Here is a 10412-nt window from a genome sequence, read left to right on the forward strand (position 1 = left end):
GATCATGAGATTAAGCGTGAAATTACCTAATCCATATACTTCATTTTCTAGATCAGTTCCTGTTCTTTTGGGAAGTCCCTCCTTGTTAGGGTAGCAGACTTTAAGCAAAACTAAGTTCAGGTTTCCCCATACCCAGTTGTCTTGATAAACTGCGGAATTCGAATCTAGGGATTTAATTAAACTAAACCATGCTCCACAGGAGCCATTGTGTGTGAACGGATATGGAAAGAGAGGTAGAATTCCCTTATAGTTCTGATAGGGGGGGAGTCGGCCACATATCCAACAATTTGTAGCATTGCTAGCCTGATGGGAATGATGTAACATACTAATAAAAGTGTTATTGCGCAGCGCAAATCTATAGGACAACTCATGCGGGGGTAATTCACTAAAAGAATGTTCAACAGTAACATTGTAAACATGTTTAGAAATAGGATAATATATGTGCAATAATATACTTGCAGCGATTATTAAAAGATTTAAGAAAAACAAAATTAATAACGTCACTGTGCAATGACTACGCAGTGATTTACAGTACGCATGTTGTTTCAACTGCATCCTTCGGTTTCTTTCTCTAGTCAGGTCTAGGGGATACATGTCAGAGACAAATTCGACCGATTCACCTTGGAGAGGACTTAAACAATCAAATTGTCTGACTTGTTAGACCGTAGTTTTAGTTTGTATAGTTCCTTATTACTCTGTTCAATCAAAGGAAGCTTTGAGTCAATCGGTGAAGACACGCGAGGTGTATCGTTTACATCAGACGGTAGTCCATGAAATTTCTTGATGTGACTTGAATGTATCCAACCTTTGCGACCTTCGATCTTCACGGCTGTCCTCGTGGTGAGCAGTACAAGTTGAGGCGATTTCCACCTAGGATCCAGCTGAGTCTTCCGGTCAAAATTCCTCACTAACACCAGGTCCCCGGGAACTACGTCATGGGGTTTCACCTCGGTGTTGTCGGGAAAGGCTGCAGCTACCTGTGAACGACAAGATTGTAGTGCAGACATCAAGGAAGCCAAGTAATCTGTCAGCATATTACAGTCAACATCAGTTATTTTGCGTGGTATAGGCGTCCCCCACATATTTGGTGGTCTACCGAAGATCACCTCATAAGGGGATAGCCCTGTTCGAGAATGTGCTACCATTCTCATGTAAAAGAGTGCAACTGGTAAGGCTACTACCCAGTCGACACCTTTCTCCCTACATATTTTGGACAATCTAATTTTCAGAGTTTGATTATGTCGTTCCACGAGACCTGCTGCCTCGGGGTGTCGGACACAGTGAAATCTCCATTGATAGCCTAACAGAAGTGAAACGTGTTTCATTAGTTCGGATGAGAACGGCTGGCCGTTATCTGAGTAGACAACACGTGGTAAACCGTACCGTGGGAAGAATTCTCGAACTAACTGTTTGGCAGTAGTCGGGGCAGTGTAATCTGAAACCGGGTATGCCTCTGTCCAGCGGGAAAGAGCACAGACAACTACGAGAACATATTTGAATCCTCGACATCGTTCCATCTGGATATAATCCATCTGGAGGACTTCAAAAGGGTGCTCAGAAGGCTGAAATCCACCCTGTTCTACGGGAATGCTTTTACCTGGGTTAAACTGACAACAGATCATACAGGTACGAACTTTTTGTTTAGCTGCTGCTCGTAAATTTTTGTTGAACCAAATGTGTTGAATGCTGTCTAGCATAGCTTTTTCTCCTAGGTGGGCTGGGCTATGTATTGTATTAATGATAACTTGAACCATAGAATCAGGAAGGAACCATACAGATTTTCCCTTCGTCATCCATCCTTGATCCGTTTGGATCCCTCCTAATTCAGTCCATTTCTTTATTTCATCTGGTGTAGCATGTGTCTGTATGTCAATTACGTCAAGAGCGGGATCCTTAACCATCATGCAATGTGTTGGTGTCGGAACTATTGTCTTTGTCATGTCAGATGTGTGAGTTTGAGCAGTCTGTTTAGCTGTTCTGTCAGCTAGATCATTGCCTTGGGAAATGATATCAGTAACTTTCGTATGAGCTTTACATTTCATAATTGATATTGCAGCGGGTAGATGTATTGCATCTAATAAGGCATGAATGAGGGGTCCGTGCTGAATGTGGGCACCGTGAGAAGTTAAATAACCTCTCTCTCGCCACAGCACGCCGAAGTCATGTACAACTCCGAATGCATAACGTGAATCAGTGTATATGTTGACTTTCTTATTTGTGGCTTGAATACAGGCTTGTGTCAGAGCGATGAGCTCTGCTGCTTGAGCTGACAAGGTATTTATGCAATTTGTTTCAATGACTTCAGTGTCTGTTGTGACTGCATACGCGGCCACTAGCTCTCCTGTACTTGTTCTCATACAGGAACCATCGACATACAATGTCAGGTCTGAGTCTGACAATGGGACGTCTGTCAAGTCTTGTCTGGGTTTCGTCGTGATAGTAATAACTTCAATACAATCATGTGCTAGTGGGTCTGTTCCGTCTACTGGTAACAGTGTGGCAGGATTTAATGTACTACAACGTCTGATTTCTATGTGTGGCTGAAACAATGTTAATTCGTAACCTGTGGAAATATGGATTTTTATGATCAGTTATGTCCCCTATCTTGGACCCCAACGGTTTCATGTATAAATCACAAATACATGTATGTTTCCTCCAGTTCCAGTTATGAAGACGCAAACACATGTGCGTCCACCGCCAACATGTCCTCTTTCAGATCCGCCGTGAATGGGCCGGATATTCTATTCCTAAGTATGAAAGGCCACCGGCTTTATATGGTTCATTTATCCCATTTTTCAGTCCAGGCGAGTAGGCCCTGATTCTGCCATTAAGCCTTTTCCTGCCTTCTGCCTCTGAAAGCTCCAGTCTGAGCTCGCATCTGTACCCATGAACTTTGTCCTACTCCCTGCGCGGCTAACGGTGCCTGACTCGATCTGTCTGCTTGCCAAAAACTGTATTTCACCTTCAAGATTATCTGCTCTGCTCCGCTCCTCACCCAATGCATTCCTGTCTAGTAGTTTAAGTAAACATTCTTCCAGCTACCGAGCAAAAGGCCCGGCTTCTCTGTCTTTATGCAAGTAATTCATAGCCCTGCTACCATGGAATATTCCTACCCCCTCGCATCTAGTGTAGACACTTAGACGCTTGTACACGCACTAACAGTCAGTATAGTCAGTATAGAATAAGATTCTATCCTAAGAGACCTCTCTTTTTGGATAACACAGTTCTTTAAACATAGGATGTTAGATATGATTTGGGATTAGGTTGACATAACCCCAGACTTCTGTCTCCACATGTAGAGCTGAATGTCAAGTCCCCTTCACCCCCTAGTCGCACGTCAATCACACGTCATGCTGCTGCGCGCGCATCTCTGCCAAGTATTTCTGCTGACATTGCGAAATTCTTTCATGGAACCACCCTATTGTGACATCATACCTGATGACGTTCTTTAAGTTACGCCCAGTTACACCCATTTTAGTTACGCATGTATGTTCTTATCTTTGTTATCAACTGTTACGCCTCCTGCATCTGTTTCACTGTAATGCCTATTGTATAAAAATGATTACTTGTCAATAAAGTTGGTCCTTCACTTCCTGAACCTTCGTGGTGATGGAATATGGAGTCCATCAATTCGAATTGATTTTGGAATAAAGCCCGTTCCGAACCCCTAATACCACGGATTCTGCCTCTTATTTTACTGAGCTATTATTATAGATTTTCCGCATCAAATTAAGTTCCGGTAATTAAATTATTTACCACATATATGGCGCCCGAACAGGGACACTTTCTCATCTCACGCGCCGGAGGTGCGTTGCAGGCCCGGTCTCCTGTCACAGCTGGACGGACAACAACGCGTACCCACAGGATTTCCTGTATCTCCCTCCTGCCGAGCGGGGGTAACTGAGGCTGCGATCAACACCCAGACGAGGCGGTGAGAAGTGCGAAGTATCCCGACCAGAGCCTAGCTGAGAGAGCAAGATCCGAGGTATACAGAGGCCCACCAGGTTCCGAAGTTCCGAAGTTTCGAGTCGAGTCCAGTCCGGTCAGAGTCCAGTTCAGTTCAGTTCCGAGGCCTTCCGTTCCGAGCTACCCGGTGAGTACCATTGTCGGGGAGGCGTTCTGACATGCACATAGGTTGTGCCGGTCAAGACGGGTTTGGGTACACAAATCCGGTCTGCACTGTTTCAGCAGTGTATCTGTACTGTTTAGCAGTATATCAAGTATGTCTAGTATATAATTCAGAACTACCTAGTTAGTGCCGAGTATTATGCTTAGTGACTAGTTCCCTAAATGGCCATCATTGTTGTTCATTAAATGTTAAATGTTAAAAATGTTTTAAATACGTTCTGCATATTGTGGTGTGAATGACTGTTCATTATTGTGTTTTGTTGTATTAAACGTGTTCAGAATTAGGTATCAGATCAGTTCTCAATATGCCGCTCTTTTCGAAATTAAGACAGATAAAAACTAGAAAAGGGGTACTCGAAGAAGCTGTTCCCATTCCTCCTAGGGACACTCCAGGGTACTTCATGTATCATAAACATGGCCTAGACGCCATATTATTTCTTGATTTATGGGTAGACTACACCAAGGAATTACCAGAAAGTCAGAGGTGGCCCGCAGCTGGGACCTGGGATGCAGATCGCATCATGAAAGTAGAGGAAGAATTATGGAAAAAGAAAGCTAGACAATCACAAAAAGATGCCATTGAATTATGGCGTAAAGAATCATATAGACGTACAGAAAAAGCACTCAGACAGGAAGAGAAAAGTAAGGAGAATTCAAATAAAGTTCGAGAAAATCTATTAATTGAAGAAGGTACTCGAGTAAAATCAGAACAAGTAGACAGACAACGAAATGCCCTTATGAATGGTATGTATCCTCTTCTGGCCGAAGGGTTACCTAAGGCTACTCCGGAGATACCAAAAGACTTGCCACCCCCGTTGTTTCCAATAAAAGCCCATCCCAAAGGGCATCCCAGAACCGCAGAAGATGTTTTTCTTTCCTCTTATTTAGACGACGCAGCTCCCGAGTATGCTAATGCTGCGCCACATAGACCGCCTGCCGAGGGGGTTCAACGCCAAGACCCTCCTCCGTCTGTACCTCCGCAACAACAAACTCCGATACAAGTTCCGGCAAGCACATCTGTTTCTACAGCTGTGCCCACACCTATGGTTGCTATATCACGTTCAACGAATCCTTTCACATCCAGCACCCCAGGTGGTGCTACGGGAGGTACAGCAAACATTTTTTCCACGCCACCCAGAGTAAATAAACTTTCCTTTCAAGAATTAGCCCACCAACGTACGCCCAAACTAGTAACTCCCGACGCGCTTAAGGAACTTCTAATAGATTGTAGATATGACCCGGTGCCCGGAAAAGGGGACGAAATGCTGCTGGCATCATTACGTATCCGACGAGCTGCAATATATTTAGGGAGGCTACCAGGAATGACTACACATTTAGAAAATATATATCACTTTGTCCAGTCAGGACGAGATTCTGAAAGTATTAATAGAGCCTTGGAGTACCAGAAAGTGGAGATACAGGGGGAACTGTTACGTTTCCTCATAAATTGTGTGATCAGAAATCAAGACCGACCAGGGGTAAATCCGGAAGAAATGCAAATTCTTACCACATGGAGTCGGAATATATCAGAGGGGAGACATGATAAACGATCATGTATAGTAGCTATGTGCCGCAAGATCCGCAAGGAAGTAGAACGAATACACGAAGAAAGATTAGCAGTAGACGAGCCTGAACAAACCGAGGAGGAGGAAGAATTAGAACTGCCCACAGGACAGTTAGAAACCATGGCCTATGTAGGTAGAGGAAGATCTTGCAATAATACTAGATGCTTTACTGATCCGATACGTCCGATACGTCCAGATAATAGCAGAAATTTCCAAACTCCTATAATAAATATAAGGTCCCCCGAACATTCGTTCCAAGCCGCTGACAAATTACTCCGAGAACGAAGGGGTTATCATCTACTCGATTCTATGGACGAACAAGAATTAGCCAGGTCAGCCGTTCATTGGGTTGATTGCCCCGGAAAATATAGTGATGATACATTAGCGCACACGTTTTTGAACCTCACCCCAGATGAACAGCGTTTAGCTGGTATCTATATGGTTCAACAACTCCTTATATTATATAAAAGCCAGCACTCCAATCCTGGTCCATTACCTGATATACTGACTGAATTACTCACGAATAAATGGAGAGGTTCAGGTACTGAGTTAATTAGAGAAATACTAGAATCCAGAAAGCAGTACATTCTTTTTGTATGTCCCGAACATGTCTCACTGCCCATAAAAGAAAGAACGACGTATTATATGGATAGACAGAATCCCTTACGCGAAGTGCACCCGATAAAAGGTGATGACAATCAGTTTAAACGTGTGTTTGTATACACACCCATATCTAAAATAGAACTATTAGAAATGAAGAAAGTGGTACCCAGTCATGACAAAGACCCAGCGGGTTTCCACCGTGAAATTAAAGACATGTTGCTCATGGGAGAGTATACCTATCCCGACATTATGACAATATTGAAGGTATTAATGCCTGCGGGCATTTACGAAAAACTCAAGGAAAAGGATTGGGAGGTGGGAGACCAGAAGATAGATTGGACAGCATTAGAAAACGAAGAAAAAGCTCGAGGTCCAGGTTCAGGGCTTGGGGAAAAGACCAAAACACTACCAGGTTTACTAGTACAGGTACTGCCACGTTTATTAACTACGAAAAAGGAAGACTGGGGTGCAATCTCAGCCTGTAAACAAAAGCACGATGAGGACACTAGTGATTTCTATGCCCGATTCGAAAAATGTTTTGGTATAAATAGTGGAATAAAAGCAAGTAGCGAATCATATCCACATCTGTTTGTGACAAAATTAGTTGAAAATTCCTTGCCCCAAGTTAAGAATAGAGTATTGAAATTCGAGAGTACCTGGCAAGGTAACTCTCCGTCACAAATGTTACAAATGCTACAGTACCATCACAATAGAATTAGAGAGGAACAAGAACATGAACAAAGACGCATGAAAGACACGAAAATGAAAATGCTAGTTTCTCAGACAGTTCCAGCTGACGGTCATAAAAAGGGTATGACACAGTCCAGTGTTTCAGCAGGTCCTGTAAAAGGGACATGCAACTATTGTAAACAGCCAGGCCATTATGTACACGATTGCCCAGTTTTAAAACATAATATCGCCATAGGTAATACAAAAGAAAGACCACGGCCACTTAGACAGGATCAGAACCAACAAGGAGCCCCGCAGCATGCACAGTCCATGCCAGCTCCGCAACAATCTATGACAGCTCCACCACCGCAGCCTATTGCTGCCACACAAACAACGACACGACAGATGTACCAGACCGCACAGTATGACTATCCTGATTATCAACGATACTCATGAAACAGCCTAGAGAGGGAAGTTGACTTACCCCTTATCGAGGTCCCTGTAGATCAAGAAGGACCTTATGTACACAGTGAACTATTAGGCCAAGATAGAAAATTTTTACTTGATACAGGGGCAAGCCGAACAACCATAAAACGAAGTGAAGTTCCAGGGGCACCCCTCTCAGGCTCACAGAATATTTCCCTTGGCTTTTCAGGAAAACCTATCGTTAACGAAGTATCACAGCCTCTTCCCCTTACGATTGGTCCCTTGACACGAACTACAGATTTATTGCTTACTAAATCATGTCCAGAAAACCTGTTAGGTATAAAAACTTTGAAAGCTCTAGGAGCTATAATATGTTGTTCTCCGGAAGGAGTAAGATTGTTTCTACGTGATTTCAAAGGGCACTATGTGTCCCGAGACATGGATCACCGACTGCAGACTTTACCCACACATTTATGGGCACAAGGCCCTACAGATGTTGGTTGCATGAACATTACACCATATCGAGTCACACTAAAGGCAGGAGTGGTACTACCACGAATGCGACAATACAAGTTACCCCCAGATGCTGTAGTGGCTTTACTGCAAATCATTGACGAGCTTATTACCCAAGGAGTGGTTGTGGAAACCGACTCCAATGTATGTAATTCACCGATAATTCCGATTCTTAAACGAACGGATCCGAAAGCCCCGCCAGTATATCGATTGGTTATTGATCTGCGCGAATTAAATAAATGCATTGTACCACAATACCCCGTAGTCCCAGATATTTCTTCATTACTGACAGCCATTGATTCCGAAGCAACATTCTTTACTGTAATTGATCTCAAGAATGCCTTTTTCAGCGTCCCAATAGATCCGGAAAGCCAATACTTGTTCGGATTTAGTTTAAATGGACGAAGCTTTAAATTCACACGCGCACCTCAAGGATTCACAGAAAGCCCCAGCATCTATAGCCAAGCACTGAAACGAGAACTTGACAGTATACACGTGCCAGTCAACACTGCCCTGCTTCAATATGTCGATGATCTGCTGATCACCGCTAGAAGCGAACCTGAATGTGAAAAAGCCTCACTGACGGTTTTACAATTCTTGGCCAAAAAGGGGCACAAGGTGTCCCCTTCTAAGCTGCAATTCTGTGTCCAGCGAGTTGTTTACCTTGGTCACTCGCTGTCCAAGGAGGGAAGGCAGCTTACACCCGATCGCATCCAGTTAATTGCTAACATGCCAATACCCAAGACACAAAAGGAGGTGCGGGCTTTTATAGGCCTTACTTCATATTGTAGGCAGTGGATCCCTCAGTATGCATTTCTAGCAAAACCACTCATTCAGTTGACAACACAGGAGGCAGCCACATCGACTGTCCTCCCTTGGACTCAGGAACATACACAAGCTTTTGAAAGCCTAAAGAAAGCTTTATGTCAAGCACCTGTCTTAGCAACACCATGTTACAATAAACATTTTACACTCTTTGTTACAGAACGCGAAGGTACTGCTTTGTCAGTACTCACACAGGAACAAGCAGGATCACACAAACCATGTGCTTATTTTTCTAGTACATTAGATCCCGTAGCTCAGGCTCTGCCTGCGTGCCTGAAATCAGTGGCAGCGACAGCTTTAGCAATCAGACAAAGCGATGCCATAGTGTTAGGACATCAATTGACAGTACAAGTACCACACGCAGTAGAGGTTCTCTTGAACCGAACGCAAACACACCACTTGACTATAGCAAGACTCACTGGTTACGAATTGACATTGTTTCAGCCACACATAGAAATCAGACGTTGTAGTACATTAAATCCTGCCACACTATTACCAGTAAACGGAACAGACCCATTAGCACATGATTGTATTGAAGTTATTACTATCACGACGAAACCCAGACAAGACTTGACAGACGTCCCATTGTCAGACCCAGACCTGACGTTGTATGTAGATGGTTCATGTATGAGAACAAGTACAGGAGAGCTAGTGGCCGCGTATGCAGTCACAACAGACACTGAAGTCATTGAAACAAATCGTATTAATACCTTATCAGCTCAAGCAGCAGAGCTCATCGCTCTGACACAAGCCTGTATTCAAGCTACGAATAAGAAAGTCAACATATACACTGATTCACGTTATGCATTCGGAGTTGTACATGACTTCGGCGTGCTGTGGCGAGAGAGAGGTTATTTAACTTCTCACGGTGCCCACATTCAGCACGGACCCCTCATTCATGCCTTATTAGATGCAATACATCTACCCGCTGCAATATCAATTATGAAATGTAAAGCTCATACGAAAGTTACTGATATCATTTCCCAAGGCAATGATCTAGCTGACAGAACAGCTAAACAGACTGCTCAAACTCACACATCTGACATGACAAAGACAATAGTTCCGACACCAACACATTGCATGATGGTTAAGGATCCCGCTCTTGACGTAATTGACATACAGACACATGCTACACCAGACGAAATAAAGAAATGGACTGAATTAGGAGGGATCCAAACGGATCAAGGATGGATGACGAAGGAAAAATCTGTATGGTTTCTTCCCGACTCAATGGTCCAAGTTATCATTAATACAATACATAGTCCAGCGCACCTAGGAGAAAAGGCTATGCTAGACAGCACTCAACACATTTGGTTCAACAAACATTTACGAGCAGCAGCTAAACAAAAAGTCCGTACCTGTATGATCTGCTGTCAGTTTAACCCAGGTAAAAGCATTCCCGTAGAACAGGGTGGATTTCAGCCTCCTGAGCACCCTTTTGAAGTCCTCCAGATGGATTATATCCAGATGGAACGATGTCGAGGATTCAAATATGTTCTTGTAGTTGTCTGTGCTCTTTCCCGTTGGACAGAGGCATACCCGGTTTCAGATTACACTGCCCCGACTACTGCCAAACAGTTAGTTCGAGAATTCTTCCCACGGTACGGTTTACCACGTGTTGTCTACTCAGATAACGGCCAGCCGTTCTCATCCGAACTAATGAAACACGTTTCACTTTTGTTA

This window comes from Triturus cristatus, chromosome 1_1, assembly GCF_964204655.1.
Source record: "Triturus cristatus chromosome 1_1, aTriCri1.1, whole genome shotgun sequence".
Lineage (NCBI taxonomy): Eukaryota > Metazoa > Chordata > Amphibia > Caudata > Salamandridae > Triturus > Triturus cristatus.